This window comes from Callospermophilus lateralis, unplaced genomic scaffold (assembly GCF_048772815.1).
Source record: "Callospermophilus lateralis isolate mCalLat2 unplaced genomic scaffold, mCalLat2.hap1 Scaffold_183, whole genome shotgun sequence".
Taxonomy (NCBI): domain Eukaryota; kingdom Metazoa; phylum Chordata; class Mammalia; order Rodentia; family Sciuridae; genus Callospermophilus; species Callospermophilus lateralis.
The window spans coordinates 2,158,903-2,178,741 of record NW_027512861.1 but is presented as its reverse complement, the minus strand read 5'-3'; the positions used below and the strand labels follow the sequence as shown (position 1 = coordinate 2,178,741).

The 19,839-nt window shown below is 41.6% G+C and overlaps 1 protein-coding gene and 1 pseudogene across 2 annotated transcripts in view; one reads left to right on the top strand and one right to left on the bottom strand.

Annotated features, from left to right (window-relative positions):
* Window positions 1-19,839, bottom strand: part of LOC143390007 (3',5'-cyclic-AMP phosphodiesterase 4D-like) — a 224,630-nt gene that overhangs the window by 34,775 nt on the left and 170,016 nt on the right. The gene's annotated exons all lie outside the window — the stretch shown is intronic.
* LOC143387560 (semaphorin-4C-like) lies at window positions 5,789-10,649 on the top strand (annotated as a pseudogene).

Here is a 19,839-nt window from a genome sequence, read left to right as displayed (position 1 = left end):
CAGATTGATGTAGCAGAAATATCTACAATGATCCCACTGAGAGAACAAAATATCAACAAAGAATGTGTCCTACATTGCAGCGTCCTGATGGTTCACAGTGAGAAGAAATGCCATTTCTTTGCCTAGAATGACCAAAGGGAAAAATAATCTTCAAATTAAGACATTTTCATTTTAAAGGCACTGATCTACATTATTTGGTGACAAAAGGAGCACTCCTATTAAGAAGAGGGCCCTAGGGGGTAACTTGAAAAATAACTCAAAATTATACAGTTGGGGTGGAGTATGAGTGTCTGAGTGATGGAGGGGGCTGGGAATGTGCTAGGGGTGGTGGTGCATACCTGTAATTCCAGCAGCTCAGGGGGCTGAGGGAGGAAGATGTCAACTTCAAGGCTAGTATCAGCAATATAGTGAGGCTTTAGGCAACTCAGTGAGTCCCTATCTCAAAATAAAATACAAGAAAAGGGCTGGGGACGCGGCTCAGTTGTTAAATATCATTGGGTTCAATCCCTGGTACAAGAATAAAATAAAATAAAATGGCTTATATAGTGTAAACAATGTGATAAAGGCAAGTGTTTGGTTCCTCAGAATTCCACAGTGGCTGATTCCAGGGAGAAAATTAGCCATAAGGTAACACTTAAATATGCTTTTGGAGGCTCTTGTAGACTCCTGTATGAAGAGAGTGATGTATGCTGGGCACAGTCTGGGGAAAGTGGGATGCCTGTGGGAGAGAAGACACAGCCAGGAGGAGTGTGTGGCTTTCAAGGGGTAATTCTGGACACTCAAAGGGAGTGAGTTACCTATTTCTCTGACCTACAGCTGCACCTGCTTCCAAATGGGACAGAGCAAGAGGATTAGGCAAATTTAGCTCTGATTTAGACTGTGCTCTTGTGTGACTTTTTCTAACTTAAGGAAACTTCAGATTAGCAATGTTGAAATTTTGCTGAGAGGTGACAGTATAGTTTTGAGTCCACAGCATGAACCCTGAAGCCAGGCTGTGTGGGTTCCCATGGAAATTCTCTCACTAACAGCTCATGTAACCTTGGGCTAGCTTCCTGAAATCTATGAACTTCAGTTTTCTCCTTTCAAAAGAGGTTCTATGCCAGGCATGGTGACACACCAGTAATCCCAGCAGCTCTGGAGGCTTAGGCAGGAACACTGCAAGTTCAAACCAGCTCAGCAACTTAGCAAGGCCCTAAGCAACTTACTTAGCAAAACCCTGTCTTTAAATAAAATATAAAAAAGAGCTGTGGAAGTGCATCTGTGGTTATAAAAAAAAAAAGAGCTGGGGACGTGGCTCTGTAGTTAAGTTCCCCAGGGTTCAATCCCTGGTACCCCCCCCCCCCAAAAAAAGTTACAGTGATGTTTAAATGAACAAATATGCCTAAACCACTTAGCACAGTACCCATCACACAAGGGTTATTAATTAGTTGTGTGAGTTTATAAGTTTGTACTGGGTCCAAAGAGTCATATGCTAACATGTCTACCCAATTCCAAACTGAGTGTTATCAGTCATTACAGCAATAATTTGTTATACGTTTATCAGCATATGGCACATCAAGAATTTTAATATGTAACTAACACAGACTAGTTTATGTCAATTCTTTGCTTTTCTATAGATGAAATAAACATTTAGAGGTTGTCCCCTAATCCTCAACCCACTAACCAATACTCGTGCTCTTCAATCTAAAATAAAAGGATGCCCACAGGAAGTTAAAAACATTGTATTAAAATGCATTCAATACACTTAACCCACCAAATATCAAATCTCAGCCTAGCTTGCCTTAAACAAACTCCAGTGGTGTGAGTCTGCTGCAGAGCAAAATCACTGATGCCATACCTCTTTTTGTTGCGAGGGGGTACTGGAGATTGAACTCAGGGGCGCTCAACCACTGAGGCACATCTCATCCCTATTTTGTATTTTATTTAGAGACAGAGTTGCGCTGAGTTGCTTAGGGCCTCGCCATATTGCTAAAGCTGAACTCGAACTTGTGATATTCCTGCTTCAGCCTCCCAAACTGCTGGGATTACAGGTGCAGGCCTGCACCCCTGTGCCCAGCACAGAGCTCAATTTATAACACAGTGTTGTAAGGCTCATGGAATTCACTGAATATTGAACTCAAAGTGAAAAAAAAAAACCAGAGTGGTTGCCAAGATCTGCTCTCACATCACTGTAAAGTTGAAATATTTTAAGTCAACCCATCATAAGGTGGGGGCCATCTCTATTTATGGAGTGCTATCAATCTGTCTAGCACAGACTCGCTCATTATGGGGTACAGAAATATCCTGAAGGTCCAAATAATAATCTCCCTAACATATTTCACAAAGATAAAGCCATGAGGAAGAATCAAACTCACGCCCACTCCCTGCCCATCAACCTCTGCTCATCTCTTAGCTTAAAGGAAGAGCAAGCAGGAATCTGTCACCAGCTAGCTGGGGAGCATTGCTTTCTCTGGAATCATGCTTAGTACCACCAAACTTTATCAGCTACTGTTTGTTTTCTCCCCCAGGAACCTCAGGTCTTTTCCCAGATAATGTGGATAAATACAGCCTGGCCCTGAGGCTGTATCATCTGCTGCTCTACCTGTACTCCTACTATATACAAACCTAGCAAAACCATCATGGATCATAGGAGGGGCACACAGAACCCCATTCACGATCTGAGTAAGAATGTATCAGGACTCCAGAGTAAAAATGTATCAGGACTCCAGAATGTGTCAAATTGCTTTTTCTACCACTTTCTACACTGGGGGATATTCATTCCACCCTTTTTAGCTGTGTCTTATGATGTAAGCTACTTGAAATTGTGCATGATACATTAATCACAATATCTAAGGATTATAGAGAATATATTCTTCTAAGCACTTTTTCTAACTCCTCTTTGCAACCCTGTGAAGTATGTTGGTAATACTCCACATGACAGGAGGAAAATCTGAGCTTCAATACATTATATTGTGGGCTGGCATTGTGGCTCAGTGGTAGAGTGCTTGCCTAGCACAAGTGAGGCACTGGGTTCAATGCTCAGCACCACATAAAAATACATAAACCAGATAATGATATTGAGTTCATCTCTACCTTAAAAACTATTTTAAAAAATGTCTCTAGTAAGACTCTAACTCACACAAATATGCACATCAAATGTCTCTGTGACTTAAAACTGCTTCCTAGCTGGGCATGCCTGTAATCCCAGCAGCTCAGGAGGCTGAGGCAGGAAGTTGGCAAGTTCAAAGCCAGCCTCAATAACTTAGCAAGGCACTAAGGAAGTCAGGGAAAACCTGTCTCTAAATAAAATAAAAAAGGGACGGGGCTGGGATGTGGCTCAGTAGTTGAGTGCCACTGAGTTCAATCCCAGGTACCAAAAATAAATAAAGAAAGAAAGAAAGAAAGAAAGAAAGAAAGAAAGAAAGAAAGAAAGAAAGAAAGAAAGAAAAAAAAGGAAAAAAAAAAGAAAAAAGCTGTTTTCCAACTTCCTTCCTCTTAGGTAGTGAAAAATTTCACATGTATTAGAGATAACTTTTTTCCCACTTGAAAAGTGGCTGCAGCATCCTTCAGAGCAAAAGTACTTCACCTCCCCAAAAATGTGCAGGCATATACTAGATTCACTAGGAATCTGTGCCTCAATGAAACCTGAGGGGGAATGTGATCATACTTTCCAATTCACAAAATGTTTTTATGTCATCTGCACAGTCAAATGCAAAGAAAAAAACTGAGAATTATCCACACAACAGACAGCAGGCTTTAGTGTGAAAATCCCAGCTCCTATCCCTGCCCCCCCCCAATAAAAATTTATGGCAAGAACTTACATCAGAAACTGCAAGATTCTTGCTGAAACTGTATATGCTAACCATGGACAAACTGAAAAGTGATGACATGTCTAACCATTTGCTTAAAAAGTCACCAATCTTGTTTGTGTTTACCAGGGGCTAATCTGCAGGGTACATCAGTTGAGGTCACATTGACTTTATACACCCATGTGTAGAAGTGGAATTAAAAAGTTACATTTAGCTGGGTGCAGTGGTGCACCCCTGTAATCTCAGCAGCTCTGAAGGCTGAGGTAAGTGGATTGCAAGTTCAAAGCCAGCCTCAGCAACTTAGTGAGATCCTGTCTCTAAATAAAATAGAAAAGGGGATGGGGATATAGCTCAGTGGTTAACTGCCCTTGGGTTCAATTTCAGGTATAAAACAAAACAGAAAAAAACTTGTTTAAATATGTGGATTGATAAAATAAAAACAACAATCATTCTTCATCTTTGAAGAGGGGAGAATCCTTGTAAAAATGCTAAGCAGAGTGTTTGTGAGGGGTGAATAAGAGGGGATTTTCTGGCTTATCAGACCACAGTACAATTCTGCTCAGAAATTCATTTTACCAATTAATTAAGAGATGCTCAGATATTGTGAAAACAATTTCCTAGAAATGGATATCAGAGAAAACAGGTTTGTAGCTGTAACTCCATTCCACTTCTTTGAGGCACAAACTTCTGGTACATTTTCTCCAGGACAAGCACTACCTAGCATTCTAGCTTTTAACAAAATGATTCCAATTCTCTTTATGACTATGGAATTATAGAAGAAGGGAATCAATAAATCTTAAGTAATATGCCAACAGGTCATGATCATGTATAATAAGTTCCTGTCTTCTATTTCAGTCTCAATTTATGTTAGGTTCTTAAAAAGTGTTTACAAATATTTGTTTCCAAGCCAAAGGGACATGACATAAGCCCCCCACCCCCAGCTCCATCTGTTGGTGGTAGACAGAGTCTTAGTTCTGTGGCAGGCTTGAAAGTTTCTTTCTTTATAGGATTCATGATATTCTGATTGATATATTTCATTCAGGGTACCCTCCCCTTGCATCACTTCAACTCTCCCTCTGACCCCTTTGTCTATACTACAGTTATGGTATATGCAGTTTCAAATATACCACAACAAAACCCACTATTCTATATAATTAGCATACACAAAAAAATCCCCCCCCTTTACAGGGGATTGAACCCAGGGACACTGAACCACTGACCCACATCCCCAGCCCTTTTCATATTTTATTTAGCAACAGGGTCTCACTGAGTTGCTTAGGGCCTTGCTTTTGCTGAGGCTGGCTTTGAACTTGCAATCCTCCTGCCTCAGCCTTTAGAGTCACTAGGATTACAGGTATGCACAACCACGCCTGACTTGGAACTATAGTTTTTAGGAGAGGGATCAAGGTACTAGAGTGCATGTTACAAGAGCAGCCCCTTGTTCTTCTTTTGATGACATACTTCAGTGTGCTCTCATTTCTAGCAGCCCTTACTTGCAAGGCTTTATGGAATCAGCCAGGTTTTGACAAAGCCGTTACCTAAAGTCACCACCAAAAGGGAAAGGAAAAAAAATTCCAGTGTGCTCTTTGCATTCCCAGGATTATCCCTTGCTCTGTTCCATGTGTTCTCTGGCTGAAAGGCTGCCCACAGAGCAACCTGCTTTATAATTCAGAGACTGGGGAGGCTTCAAGTTGCAAGTCACATATTAACAAAGAGGATTTATCTCATCACTGCAGCCCAACAGATGCACACAAACTTTATACTTACAGCAGATGCTATAAGTGTGCTCCCAATTTGCTTTTTTGCTATTGGTGCCTAATGGAGAGTAGAAATAATGCCACCAATATTCTAGGGTCACACTACCTAAGGATTCAAGCAGGCTGCTGGGCTCCATCTCCAATGATAAAAGGATGGGAAATAAGGAGGAGAGAAACATTCTGAGCCTGTGCTGTCTGATCTCTGCCACAAAACTTCAACCCTGCCATCAGCTGCAAACACGTATGGGCACTGGAGATCCAGTGAGATACTGTGATATTCATTTACTTGTATGTGGGAAGGGTGGATGAAAAGCTACACATATTTAGAGTTTCAACAATAATTTAAAAAGTGGCATGACATCCTTGGAAAAAGAACTCCTTGCCTCTAAACTTAAAAGACATGGGAAGACAATTGCTTAGAATAAATCAATTTGGATGGGTAGAGCCACTCTGGAAAGCAATATGGAGATTCCTCAGAAAGCTTGGAATGCAACCACCATTTGACCCAATTAAACCACATGGTATCTCATCAAATAGTGTGCCCCCAGGCCTTCCCAACCCCCATCAGGATCAGCAACTCTCTCTTCCCTTCTATGGCACTTACTGGATTATGCCATGATGAAGTACTATGGGACTCCCCCCAAACATACCCATGTACTTGAGCTTAAACACAGGGACACTCTATGAGCTGCTTTCCCAGTCCCTTTTCAAACTTTATTTACATACAAGTTCTTACTACGTTGAAAGGGCTGGCCTTCAATTTGTAATACTTCTGCCTCAGCCTCCTGAGTGACTTGGAAGACAAGTGCCAGGGCTCCTTGCTGGTGGCTAGGGGCTTCTGTCCTCTACTGAAAGAAGCTTCCGGAGGATGAGGATCAAGATTTCCCACAGGGTATCATCCTTCTCTGCATCTACTTATGACATTACCATATTCCTTGTGCACTAGATCTTCTGGGAGGCACCAGCTGAGAAGAAGATCGAGTGTTCTGAGAAAGGGAAGAGCAACCATGTGGATGCTCAGGCACTGCTGGCCTCCTGGGCCTCACAGGGCACTCTTCCCTGGAGTACTGTCATTTGAGGGCAGACCTCTCTTTAGCCTCGGCACTAGTGGCCCTCACCTAGGGGTCTCACTGACTGATCCCTTTATCCCCAAGATGGAGTGTTTCAACTGCTTCTGCTTCCTGCAGCCTTACAACATCTCCCATCTGTATGTCTGTGGTACCTACGTCTTTTAGCCCAAGTGCACCTACATTGTGAGTGCTGCCCCACCCTGGCTGCCTGCCACCCTGGCCTCCAGTATGGGGTCCTGCCCTCATGCTCATCCTCCTGACTGGCTCCCTCTGCCTCTAGAACATGCTCACCTTTACTTTGGAGCATGAAGATTTTGATGACGGGAAGGGGAATTGTCCCTATGACCCAGCTAAGGTCACACTGGCCTTCTTGTAGGTGAGTGGCTGTGCCTGGTTTGGGTGAGTCCCTTGGAACTTGACACACTCTGGGGTGTCTACACCTTGTTTATGGCCTGACTATCCTTCCATTTCCCACAGATGGTGAGTTGTACTCAGCCACCCTCAATAACTTCCTGGGCACCCAGCCTGTCATCCTCCAGAACATGGGGCCCTATCACCCCATGAAGGCAGAGTACGAGGCCTTATGGCTCAACAGTGAGCAGGGAGAAGGACTGGGGAAGCCCAGGGTGGGAAACCTGTGAGGTCCTTGTCACCTCATGACTGAACCTCCTTGCCTTGCTGCAGGGCCCCACTTCATTGCCTCTGCCTATGTCCCTGAGAATGTGGGGAGCATCACAGGGGATGACTACAAGGTGTACTTCTTCAGTGAGAGGGTGGTGGAATACGACTGCTGTACCAAGCAGCTGCTGGCCCAAGTTGCCCATGTCTAAAAGGTATTGAGCCCCCAGCATGAGCCCTGGGAACCCTGTGGGCTGGGCAGCGGCTGACCCACTGCATCCCCTTGATATCTGCTAGAGTGACATTGCCGGTGCACGCACACTGCAGAAGAAGTGGACCACATTCCTGAAGTCACGGCTGGGGTGCTCAGTGCCCTACCAGCAGCTCTATTTCAACCAGCTACAGGCTGTGCACACCCTGCAGGGTGCCTCCTGGCACAAGACCACCTTCTTTGGTGTATTTCATATGTGATGGTGAGTTGGCCAGGAATGCTGGGGTGGGGATGAGCAGGTCTTCAGGTCAAGGGCAATATGTGGGTGGGAGGGCCTGAACCATGCTGTCATAGAGGGACATCCAAGTGGTCAGTGTCTGGAACACTGAGTACTTGCCCCTTTTAAAGGCCCCTGGGGAAAGAAGAAAAGGCCCTGCCTGGTGGCACCTTAGATCTGCCTGCTGGTATATTCTTCTGCCCATGAGCATTTTCTGCTGATCCCTACATTCCTGCAGTCTCTGGAGCTGGGGTGAGATGTTAAGGTGGGCATCAGACCTGACCCTTGAGATCCCTCTCTCATTGCAACAGGGGTAATGTGGACCTTTCCTCAATCTGTGAGTACCAGTTGGAAGAGATCCAGTGGGTGTTCCAAGGTCCCTACAAGGAGGGGGACATGGTGGGGAATCAGCAGGTCAGGCCCAGAGCACCATTGGGGACTAGGCAGAAACCAACCCTGGGTTGTTTGAGGAAGTGCAGAAGTGGGGTCAATACACTGACCCAGTACCCAGCCCCCAGCCTGGTTCAGTGAGTCCTTTGGGCACGAAGTGTTCCCTGTCAGTTCCAGTGGCCTCCCAACAGCTGATAGCTCCCCTGTCCATACCCCTACCCCCACAAGTGCATCAACAAATGTCACCATCACCATGGTCACACCAGTTCTCTGGAGCTGGCTGACAGAACCCTCATCTTTATCAAGAAGCACCCACTGATGGACGAGCAGGTAGAGCCTTCATGGGGACAGCCCCTGCTCATGAAAACACCAACTTCACCCACCTGGTGGCTGACCAATTTACAGGATTTGACAATGCCACCTATACACTGCTGTTCTTTGGCACAGGTAGGTAAGCTCTTGGGTGTGTCTGGGGCTGGGAGACACCCAAGAGCCTCATTCCCTGTCATTGACACTCCCTTCTCCAGACTTTTCCAGGAGATGGCTGGCTGCTCAAGGCTGTGATCCTGAGGCCTGGGGTCCACCTGATTGAGGAACTGCAAGTGTTTGATAAGGAAACTGTGGAAAGCCTTGTGCTGTCACCAAGCAAGGTAGCTAATTAGACTCCATGCACTGCCATTGCACCCACTCCACCATCCCCAAATCAGGTTGGCATGGTTGGCCAGTTCAGCACACCTAAGTCAGCTCAGGGCAAGCCTGGGAAGTCAGGGTGTGTGCTGTCAGGATTGGCACTCCACAGGAGCATTATGTATTCCCTGGTCTCTGCAGGGCTGCATTCCCAGAATTAGTCCTGGAGAAAACTCATGTTTTTTTTTTTAACACCTCTATGTGGGTCCAGGACTCTGCTTACAGCCTCCTCTCTTATCCTCTCCATACTCGCCAGACTTCCCCAGCTTTGACATATTTTTGGTGCCCTCCCAGCTTTGGTTTTTGCCTAGTCCCCAGTGGTGCTCTGGGCCTGACCCGCTGATTCCCCACCATGTCCCCTGAAGTGTTGTCTTTTTCCTTAACCCTCATACACATTTGCAGCATCCTCTGGATGATGATTTGTTTGCCTTTTGCAGCTATTATCACTTACAATTGTTTCCCAGCACATGGAGTAATAGCAGAAAGAATATGGGGTTGTGTAAACACTCAGATTGGCAGTTACCATTCAAACAGAGAACACCTTATGCTGTGCTGGTGCTATTGTGAGAGCCAAGGGCACTGGAGGAAAATGTTTCATGCCTTCTGTGTGTATAGCCTCCCTGTTTTCTTGAGACTTGCACCTTCCTTTGCATTGCTGTCTTCTGCCTCTTCTTCATGTGGACACCTCTCCTGCTTGTGCTCCTTGGGGTCTGAGCAGCCCTGGGATGCATGTGGCCCTACCAACCCTCTCACTCCTCTTCTCCCACAGAAGCTGCTCTTTGCTGGCTCCTGCTCTCAGTTGGACCAGCTGCCCCTGGCAGACTCTGTGAAGTACCACATCTGTGCAGAGTGTGTCCTTGTGCGGGACTCCTACTCTGACTGGAGCATCAACACTAGTCACTGTTTGTCTGTGGCCAGCTACTCTGGGTGAGCTGGGTTCTGCAAGGGCTGAGACCAGGAAGGTGTGTGGATATGGTGGTTGGAACCATGCTTCTGATACCCCTTTCCTCTGCCAGATCTCTACTTGTTCAGAACATGGGGATCTCAGATACCATATGCTTTTGTGACCTTCGTGGCACTAAGAAAGGTGAGCTTTTTTTGTGTTCCCCTCCACTCCAGATGGGCTGTGGTCCTTAGGTGTATTTTCCACATCACACCTCCCTGGCCCTCTTGCACTGACTCTGCTACCTTCTCTCTCTGTTGCTACAGTCAGGTGAATGCTGAAAAACATCACAATGGTAGTGGGCACAGACTTGGTACTTCCCTGTCCCTCTCCTCCAAGTTGGCCTATGCCCGCTGGATCTTTGAGGGCCAGGACCCACCTGCAGACGAGCCAGGCTCCATCCACTATGATGCCCATCTCCAAGCCCTGGTGGTGATGACTGCCCAATATCACCATGCTGGGGCCTACAACTGCTTTTCAGAGGAGTAGGGGACATGGCTGGCTGTTGAGGGGTATCTTGTGGCTGTGATAGTGGGCCCCTCAGTGACCTGGAGGTTCAGGCCCCCATGGAATGCCTATGGCTTATGTGGCTGGCTGTGGTTGCCCTGGGGGCTCTGTGCCTGGTGTTACTGGTTCTTCTGGTTTGGTTGCTTTGCCAGCGGCTTCAGGAAAATCTGGAAAAAGATATCAAGGCAGCAGAGAGGATCCTGTTGTACCCACTGGAGTTGCTCAAAGAATACATCAGTCCCCTTTCCAGCTCAGAAACAGAAGAGTAATTTTGAGATCCTGTTGGATACTAGTAATTGGATGGTCCCCTCTAGATTGTGCCTGGACACGCTGGGGCCAGCTTGGAGTTTTGGTCCCTATCTGCACCTCCTGGCATCCCAGGCCAGCCCCTGCCTTCTTGAACACCTCTTTCTAGGGCCCTCAGGAGCAGGCCTAAGGGCCTGTGATTTTGTTTAGAGACACTTTTGGTTGTTAAAATGGCAGGTGTTGTCTACATCCTTTCATGCCCAGGTCAGCTCCCACCCTAAGGACTGTTCAGGCTCAGAAGTTCAGTTGTGCTGATGTTGAGAAAGAAAACTTGCCCTGTCCAAAGTAGGGCCCTTCCCCTTCAGGTTGCTCTGACACACCTCTCATCTTGCTCTCCTCAGAACACTGTTGTCACCTGACTCCATTTTGTTTCTTTGTTTATGTATTTTCTAATTCCACAATGATAAAGATCTTTTTCAATTGTATTGTGTGAATTATTCCTCCTTCAAATGATACCTTTTCTCTGGGGTCATTTTGCTTTATTCAGATGTATTATTTTTTTGTACTGGGGACTGAATCCAGGGTTGCCACATCCCAAGCCCTTTTTTTTATATTTTACTTACAGACAGCATCTCCCTGAATTCCTTAAAGCCTCACTAAGTTGCTGAGATTGTCCTTGAACTTGCGATCCTCTGCTATCAGCCTCCAGAGCTGCTTGGATTACTGGTGTGCAACAAAATATGTGGTTTAATTGTTTAATAACAGCTTAATAGTTTTTTTTCAGGGAGAAAGCTGTCCTTTCCTGCCCCTACTCTAGTTATAGTTTAACTAGTCATAAATCTCTAGAATGACAGGTTGTTGTTGTTGTTGTTGTTCAGTCCTTTGGAAATCTCTTTTATCTGCTTGTGTCTGCAGCAGTTGTTAAATCTTCTGTTAATCTGATTATTGATCTTTGATGCATAATGTTCTTTTGGGTTTCTTTTAGATGTTCTCTTTTTTATATATATTTTAATTATTGTTATTTTATTTGTGGGTTTTGGTACTGGGGATTGAACCCAGGGACACTCTAACCCTAAGCTACATTTCCAGAATTTTTATTTTTTGTATGGAGTCAGGTTCTCACTAGGTTGGTTAGGGCCTTACTAAGCTGCTGAAGCAGGCTTTGATCTCCAGATCTTCTTGCCTCACTCTGAGTCATTGGGATTACAGGAATTCACCACCACACTCAACTTAGATTATAACTTTTAAAAATTGCTATATTGTAAATATACATAATCATAGGATTCATTATGCCACATCTGTACATGCCCATAATTTGGTCAATCTTGTATATAATATTCTTAACTTGGGATTTTTTTCTCCCTGGGTTTAATGTAGATTTCAGTCCTATAACTCCAAGTTGATAAGTCAGTGTGTCTGATTTTGTGAGGGAGTTTCTGCTGCTTTTATTGTCTTTGTACCTCTATTCAAATGGTCCCTTTTCTCACTTTTATGTTTTGTTCATTTGTTACCTTATCAGGGAGGCCATCCCTGCCCACTGCATCATAGCCCTTCACTGACTTCAGAGCACTTAGCACCACCATAATATATACATACACACACACAGTTTATGCACACAGATATATTTCAGACTAAGCATATATTTATGTATAAGATACACACATATGCATTATTCTTACCTTTCCATAAGCTCCTTGTAAGATCCATATAGTATCATGCTGGCCTGTAATCTCAGTGACTCCAGAGTCTCAGTGGGAAGATTGCATGCTCCAGGCCAACTTGGACAACTTAGTGAGGCCCTGTCTCACAAAACAAAAAGGGCTAAGGAATAGTTCAGTAGAAGCACACCCCTGAGTTCATTACATTAAACAAGTTTCTTTAATTTTTCAAATTATTATTTGCTCAAATCTACGAGTTGGAGGTAAATATTGATATTTAGTATTTTATACTAATTTGGGAAGATAATTCTTGACTCTTATTTTATAAGTCAGAAGAAAGAAACCAAGCTTAGCTTTTCAAAAATGAAATTCTAAACTTGCACTTGCTTCCATTCCCCGAATAATATAAAAGAATTGATTTTACAAGAACTACAAGAAACCTGAAATTCCTTGAAGCACCAGTTTAACAAATTGATCCCCACAATAATTCTGAAAATATTAATTTAATTAAGGCAAATAATTGTGTCTTGTCAAATGGGAATATTGGACCTCTGTTTGTTTATTGTTTTATATTCCAAGGGGCTTCAAAGAAATGTACCAATTTAAAATCTTGTTAATTAGCCATTATTTAATGAGATTAACTATCATTATTTTGGAATACTAAATATAGTGAAAATAATAGCTGAAGAATATAACTATGCTAAGCAATCAATAACTTGGTTTATTTATCCTAACAACAATGCAAATTTTATAAAGAAAGACAAGAATTAAAAAAAAAAACAATGTTTGTCTGTTTGTTTTCCACAGATACATCACCATGTATCTGTGGAACACAATGCTGGTTAATGTTCAAAACATTTATTGAATGATTGATTGATGGATATAAAACCAATCTAATCATATGGAGGACCTATTTCCTCAACATTATTGTTAATTTCCTCCAGGTTCCATTGGGAACATAGATGCTGATCGTTATTCCTAAAGAAATTGAGATAGAGAACTGGTTAGAAGAGGATATTCATATCTTCTGAATTTACTGCAAAATAGTTTCACTGATTTACAATAGCTATATAGTGAATGAATAAAGGTATGGAAAGAAATGTTACTTGCTGAGAAGGAATAACTCAAGGTGCCTTTCTTTGTTTGGGGCCAAGCTCCAGATAAGACATTTACTTTCCTCAACTAAAAGTACCATGAGTTTTTTTTCCAAAAATATAATTTATGAAGTGAATAACTTCAAATTTATCAGAGTTCATATTTATCTCAAATATATATATATATATATATATATATATATATATATATATATATATTAAGGAGTTTGGTCAAGGTCAATTTGGACAATCAAGGAAAGAAGTACCACCATTGACAAGATGTGAACATACACTTTTATACAAACCCATTAGAGATGCCAGCAACACTGTACTTTTTTATCACTTTTGATATATTTCTTCCACTGTATGCCCCAAATATGGCTTTACTTATATATAAGGAAAAAGCTATGTCTTTGGATGCTATCTGGGTTAGTGAAAGTTGAATCTTCCCTCTGGTAAAATGACTTAAGCCTGAACATTGGTTGATTCACATTAAGCTATAACCACGGGCCAATAACATCAAGAGAGTCTCCCTATCACATGTTTCTATGCTTTTGGTTACTCATCAGCATCTAATAGGATATCATTACAGGGAGAGAAGTTCTGTTAGTTTGAACATATTTTGATCACTATACCTGAAAAAAAGATATGATCACTTGTTTCTTCTACATCACAGGACATGATTTTTCTTCCAAGCTACCTAAACATGTCCACATTTGCTTATGGTTTCCTTATTCCTGAAATGTGTGATTCTAGAATTTAGCTGTGCCTCGTAATGGGACACACTACCAATGGAAAGAAAACATAGCAAGGCCCACTCAGTGAAATAAATCAAGGTGCCTTTCTTTGTTTGGGGCCAAGCTCCAGATAAGACATTTACTTTCCTCAACTAAAAGTACCATGAGGTTTTTTCCAAAAATATAATTTATGAAGTGAATAACTTAAAATTTATCAGAGTTCATATTTATCTTAAATATATATTCAAATTTACTTTAGTCCAATCAGTATGAAACAACTAAAACTTCCACTAATTATGTGCAGATAAAATAGACAACTAGTTGATATTTTTAATCAATAAACTCCTTGGGGATAGTTACCTATTCTTTGTAAATTTTTATTTCAATGAAAAAATTATCACTTCAAATAATAATTTCAATAAAATAATTTACCAAAAAAAGTACATACAGATCCGAAATCACTTATACTAAATAAACATTGGAAACAAGATATACTCCATAACTTTGTGTCAAAACACAAGTGCTACCAAATTGACCTGAAGCAATTTACAGTTTATAACTCATTTTCAACCCCCAGGCCTATGTTGCAGCTCTGCCTACAGGAGTGTGTCTTCCCCACCACACTGGGTAGGAGCTAGTGCTGACAGTTAGGGCACCATCATATTTGCAGAATGCTTTATACCTGATCTGCCTCCACTCATGTGTTTCATGCCTTTTCCCTGTCCCCACAGAAACTGCAGGTCAGGGAAGAGTATAGAGCCACCTTCAGTGAGATCAGTAAATCAGGGTACTGGCTGCTGTCAGAGATGGAACTGCAGGTGTTACTCATCATTACCAAGTGCTTTGAGGACATGAAGGTGGCTGCTTAAGCTGTGGATGCCAAGAATGTGGGTGCCTGAGTAGGCCAATGAGTGGGCACTGTGGGAATCTCCCAAACTAGGTAGGGCCTTGCCCCTGACTGCCCACCCACTGTTCCTTCCCCCAGGACACCCAGATTCTCATAGAGGTGCACAAGTCAGGTTATGCCCGCCCTGGTGATGTAGAATTTGAGGACTTCAGCCAGCCTGTGATCTGTGCACACTCAGAAAATGGCCTGGACACCTGCTCAGATGGAGAGCCTAAGTTCCAGGGCCCTGGCCATAGTTGTGCCAAGTGCTGGCCTTTTGGCAGGAAGAGCAAGGTGGGGGCCCAGAATGTTGTGTGAGAAGACAGTGAGTGGGGACAGCTGAGGCCCTAATGAGTTGAGCCCAGCCACAGGAACGCTGAGTCCTGGACCATACTTTTCCTCTTTGCTACGTTCCTGGGCTGGAGGGAAGGAAGGCAAGTCAGTAGCACATTGGCCTGGGAGTCCCCTGAGACTGAGGAGGGCAGGATGTTGTCCTGTGGCATCTGTCTGCTGATGCTCGGGATGCTGGGAGAAGATCTGCTGGTGGAATTCGTGCTGGACTGACAGTTTGTGTTCCTTTCTTTTAGGAGTGCCCCTAACCCCAGATCTCTATCCATCTGATGGATTCTTATGCTCTATAGTTTTGGTATTTTTTGTTTGTTTGTGTGTTTTCAGCATCAGACATACACCCTTACACCACCGGTTTATATCTTGGACAGCTCCTGACTCCCTAGTATGCCTTAGACACCTCCCACTGGCACCAGCCAGTCTGGTCTTCAGTCCTCTCCTCCTAAGCTGTAACCCCTGACCTTTCCTGCCTTCCACAGCCCTCTATGAGTGGCATGCCACTTTGGCCTGTGTCTGAAGACTTTCTTCATGCAAATGCTTCCTGTACCTCCTTCTAAACTGAGTCCAGAAAGCCCAGTGGACTATAGCATCCTTGTTCCAGCCCCTAGACCTAATAGTCAAGGGATGTAGGAGATGGGGTAGAGAGAGGTGTGACCTCTTTCTCTGAGTCTAATGTCCTCCTTGTTACCTATCAGATTTTGTGTTGCCCTTACATGTATTTTCTGTGTGATTATGCATCTTGATTTGGGATATTATTACTATTTTTTTATTTCTTTTTTGCTTTTGCTTCTCTGCATCCATACTTATGTTTATCCTTCTGTCCATCTTCATTTTCTGCCCTTGCCTCCTCCTTGCCTGTCCCCTCCTGGACCCAGCTGGTAGTCACGCCCCCCCAACCCTCTTCCCCCTAGAGGGTGTCATGTCCTTGGCCTTGCCTAATGGGTTCCCTTACCAGCTATGTCTATGATCCCTTGGTCTTATTGAGTGAGATCAGTAAGTCAGTCAATCTGTGGCTATCATCCTTCCAGATCCTTCCAGGAGGCCATGGGGGTAAGTGAGGACTGTGGGAGGAGGGATGGCACTGGCCCCCCCATCAGCAAGGTGGTGGACCGTAGGCTTGCTTTCTGCAGCCAGCTGGGTCCCACTCCTTCTTCACTCTGTCTATGACCATGCTCCCAAGATATTTGGAAGGGGAGGAAGGTGGACTTGAATCTTCAGCAGTGTGCAGCACCTGGAAGCTTCAGCTTCAAAATCCCAGACTCAACCCTCTCTTTCCTTTGCAGACTGTGGCTTCAGAGGATTTTAGCCACTTGCCCCTGGAGCAGCAGAGAAAGCGGCTATAGTATCAGTTAGAAGAACACAATCAGGAGCTGCAGAAGAGGTGAATCAGAGGTAGGGCCTGGCAGAGGGGCCAGGCAGGGGACTGAAGAGTGCCATTGGGTTATATTTAAAAGAATGGTGTGCTCATCAGTACAGTGCTTGCCTAGCACAGACAAAAAGTAACCATAAAATATTTACACTCAAATGCACCCAAAAATGTCACAGAGACAGCAGCAGGGAGGTTTTATAGGTGATTCTTCATGCGCCTGGAGGAAACTGTTGCTTTCGCTCCCATGCAAGGATTTCTAGCAAACAGAGTGAAAGCTGGCAGCTTATTTAGAAGGCTGGGAAACCTGGGTTCCCAAATCAGTGAGCAAGAATTCAATGAAATTATGGTCTCATTTTTCCTCACTTCTGCTTTTAGATACAAAATCCTGACAAGAAAATTTAATGATGTACTACAAAACAATACATGGCATGGTAGTGTTAGTTGGGTGCCACAGAACTGTATGCTTCATAGTAATCACAAGAGGAAATTTTGTGTTATGTCTCCTTCACCAGAATAGGAAAAGGTTATTTTTTAAAGAAAAAAAATACATAATCAATTGGGCATTATCCCAACAATGCAAACATGGTTCAATATCAAGAAGTCTTACAGTCTAATCCATCACATTAGAGAGCTAAAAGGAAATAAAAGCATATGGCTAACTATTTAATAATTCAAACATTTAAATATTAAAAATAAAAATCTGCCAGGGTAAAAAGAAAATCAATCTATTTTGGATATTGAAAAACTATCTATTTAGATAGAAAAACTATCTATTTTGGATATTGATTATATCAGTATAATTTCAAGGAGTATAACACACACACACACTCATAACAAATACTAATATATTATTAGTGGCACAGAATGTTAACTTGAGGCAGCCCTGCTCATGTGGGGCAAGGAGTATATAAAAAGTCTCTGTAACTTCCGTCAATTTTTCTATGAATCTAATTTTTTCTCTTAAAATTAAAAAAGAGAGATCCTTATATCTCAAGACATAAAATAAATAGTATCTACATCTTGCTCAGAAAATCTTTAAATATGTGAATACTCTAAATTTATGTATACAAAATTAATACTTAAATAAAAATTTAGATCATTGAATTATTCTGAATATAAATGAAGTTAAATGTAATATATCCTTTGTTCCAGTTATTTTACTCATAGATTTAAGTTTAGAGCAATTCTTGAAAAAGTTTGGAAAAAAACATAGACATGATCACTTTATTTTGGCATTGTTCACAGAAATGCCAGAATTAGAGATAATCAGGAGAAGTTGGAGACAATGTTAAGATAATTATACTGGATTTGTACAATTTTAAATGTATAAAATTGAATTATAGCTATAGTAATTAAGCACAGAAGACTTATTTAGTGAGACATATTTATATTTATCCATGTACATACATAAAACTCATTAGAAATCTGCATAAACAGAGAAGTGGGCATTAGGGATGAAGGATAAGAAAAAGGTGAGTTAGGAGAATAGCATGAGACAAAATGCAGAAAATCATGAGATGACTCCTGTGCACCTGAGATGAACACAAAAGAGAAACAACTACAAATTTATTTACCTAAATAAAAATCATTTCACCATTTATTAATCATTTTATCCTATTAGGAAAATAAAGTATATACATTTATTTGCTTATTATTATTGTTGTACTTAAGATGGAGAAAGAAAAGAATGAAAAGACTCTTTCTCAAGGCAACTCAGAGAGTGGAAAAGCATAAATAAAGCAATGATCATGGATGACTTCTTGAGTAATGGTTCATCACCATTTTCTCTCATTAGAGTAAATACAAGAGGGAAAATGTTAGGAAATTAATAAAAGTATAAAATCACCCCAGAGGAATAATACACAGTGAAAATAATTCTTCTATTTATCTCTAGTGGCAAATGTCAAGGAATTATTTTACAAAGAAGAAAAAAGGAGGAGAAATATCTGAATTTTCTTTGACGGATTTATTTTTCTATTTTAACTTGATTATGCAGCAGAAATGGATTTCTCATTTTGAAACCAACAAAGGGTGGCATTTTGGCCTTCTCACTCTGACCTTGTGTGGATTTTCTATTTGCATATTTCATCTCAACTGCAGAATTTTTCAGTATCAAGGACTAGATACACAGCAGAGCTGTGCTGCTTAATGTATCATCTGTTCACAATGGTTTTGCATAATGGCTCTATGTTGCTTAGAGATGTGCACTTAATTGCAGCAATCCATACAATACTCTGTAATGCTCCACACCTTAATTAGCATATTAAGGGGATGCAAGGAGAGGGAAAATTTATCTAGATGTTAAAGGAGAATTCACATAGTTTTTCCTCAACTGATATGTCATAAAATATTAAATGACATTTCCTTTACTCTTAAGAACTTTTTGAAGAGTAAAGTATGAATAAATTCTACACATCTTTTGCCACAGTGGGAGGGGAATAGTTTATTTAAAATAAGGGCAAACTGAGGAAAAATTATCCTATCCTAATGTCAAATTTAATGCATGTGCTCTTTACCTTGGCTTTCAAAATCAAAAATTTGCATAAATATCTGGACATACTATCTTAATAAGAACATCATTAATTATAATATTCTTTAAAGATCACTGTAGAGCCACAGTTGGTTTTAATTTCATATTTAGAAATATCAATTTTAGCTGTTTAATTTGATAAGGTAAAATATATAGAGAAAAAAACTATGATGATAACACAGAATTTTTTATTAAAAATTTCAAATTTATTAAAATTTGTCTATGCTCAATCTTTGTCAGTGCTAGATTTTTTTCTATTTTATAAAAATAAATTTTAAAACATATTTCTGATAGGATTTAAAATGCAAACAAGTAATATTAAAGATACACCAAGATATTATTGACATATAGTGTTAGCATCTCTTTGAGGCACTATATATTCTAAATAATTTTTTATTTTATCCAAGTCTCAGAACTACTTTATGATGTAAATATTTTTAAGCAAAATTCATAGAAGGAATCTATGGCCTCAAAAAGGTTAAGAAACTTGATTGGACATAAATACTAAATGGCACAAATACTAAATCTGGCACTGACAAAGACTGAGCAGAGATATTTAGTTTGATTCTGAGTACTGAAAGGAGAATAGCAATAAGGATGGTCATAATCGAGAAGGACATGGAAAAGTTTATATAACTTCCTGTTTTACACTACAGTGCATACTTCAAGTGAACTTCTCAAGTACATTTAGTTTGAAATATATGTTAGAACTTCATACATGTC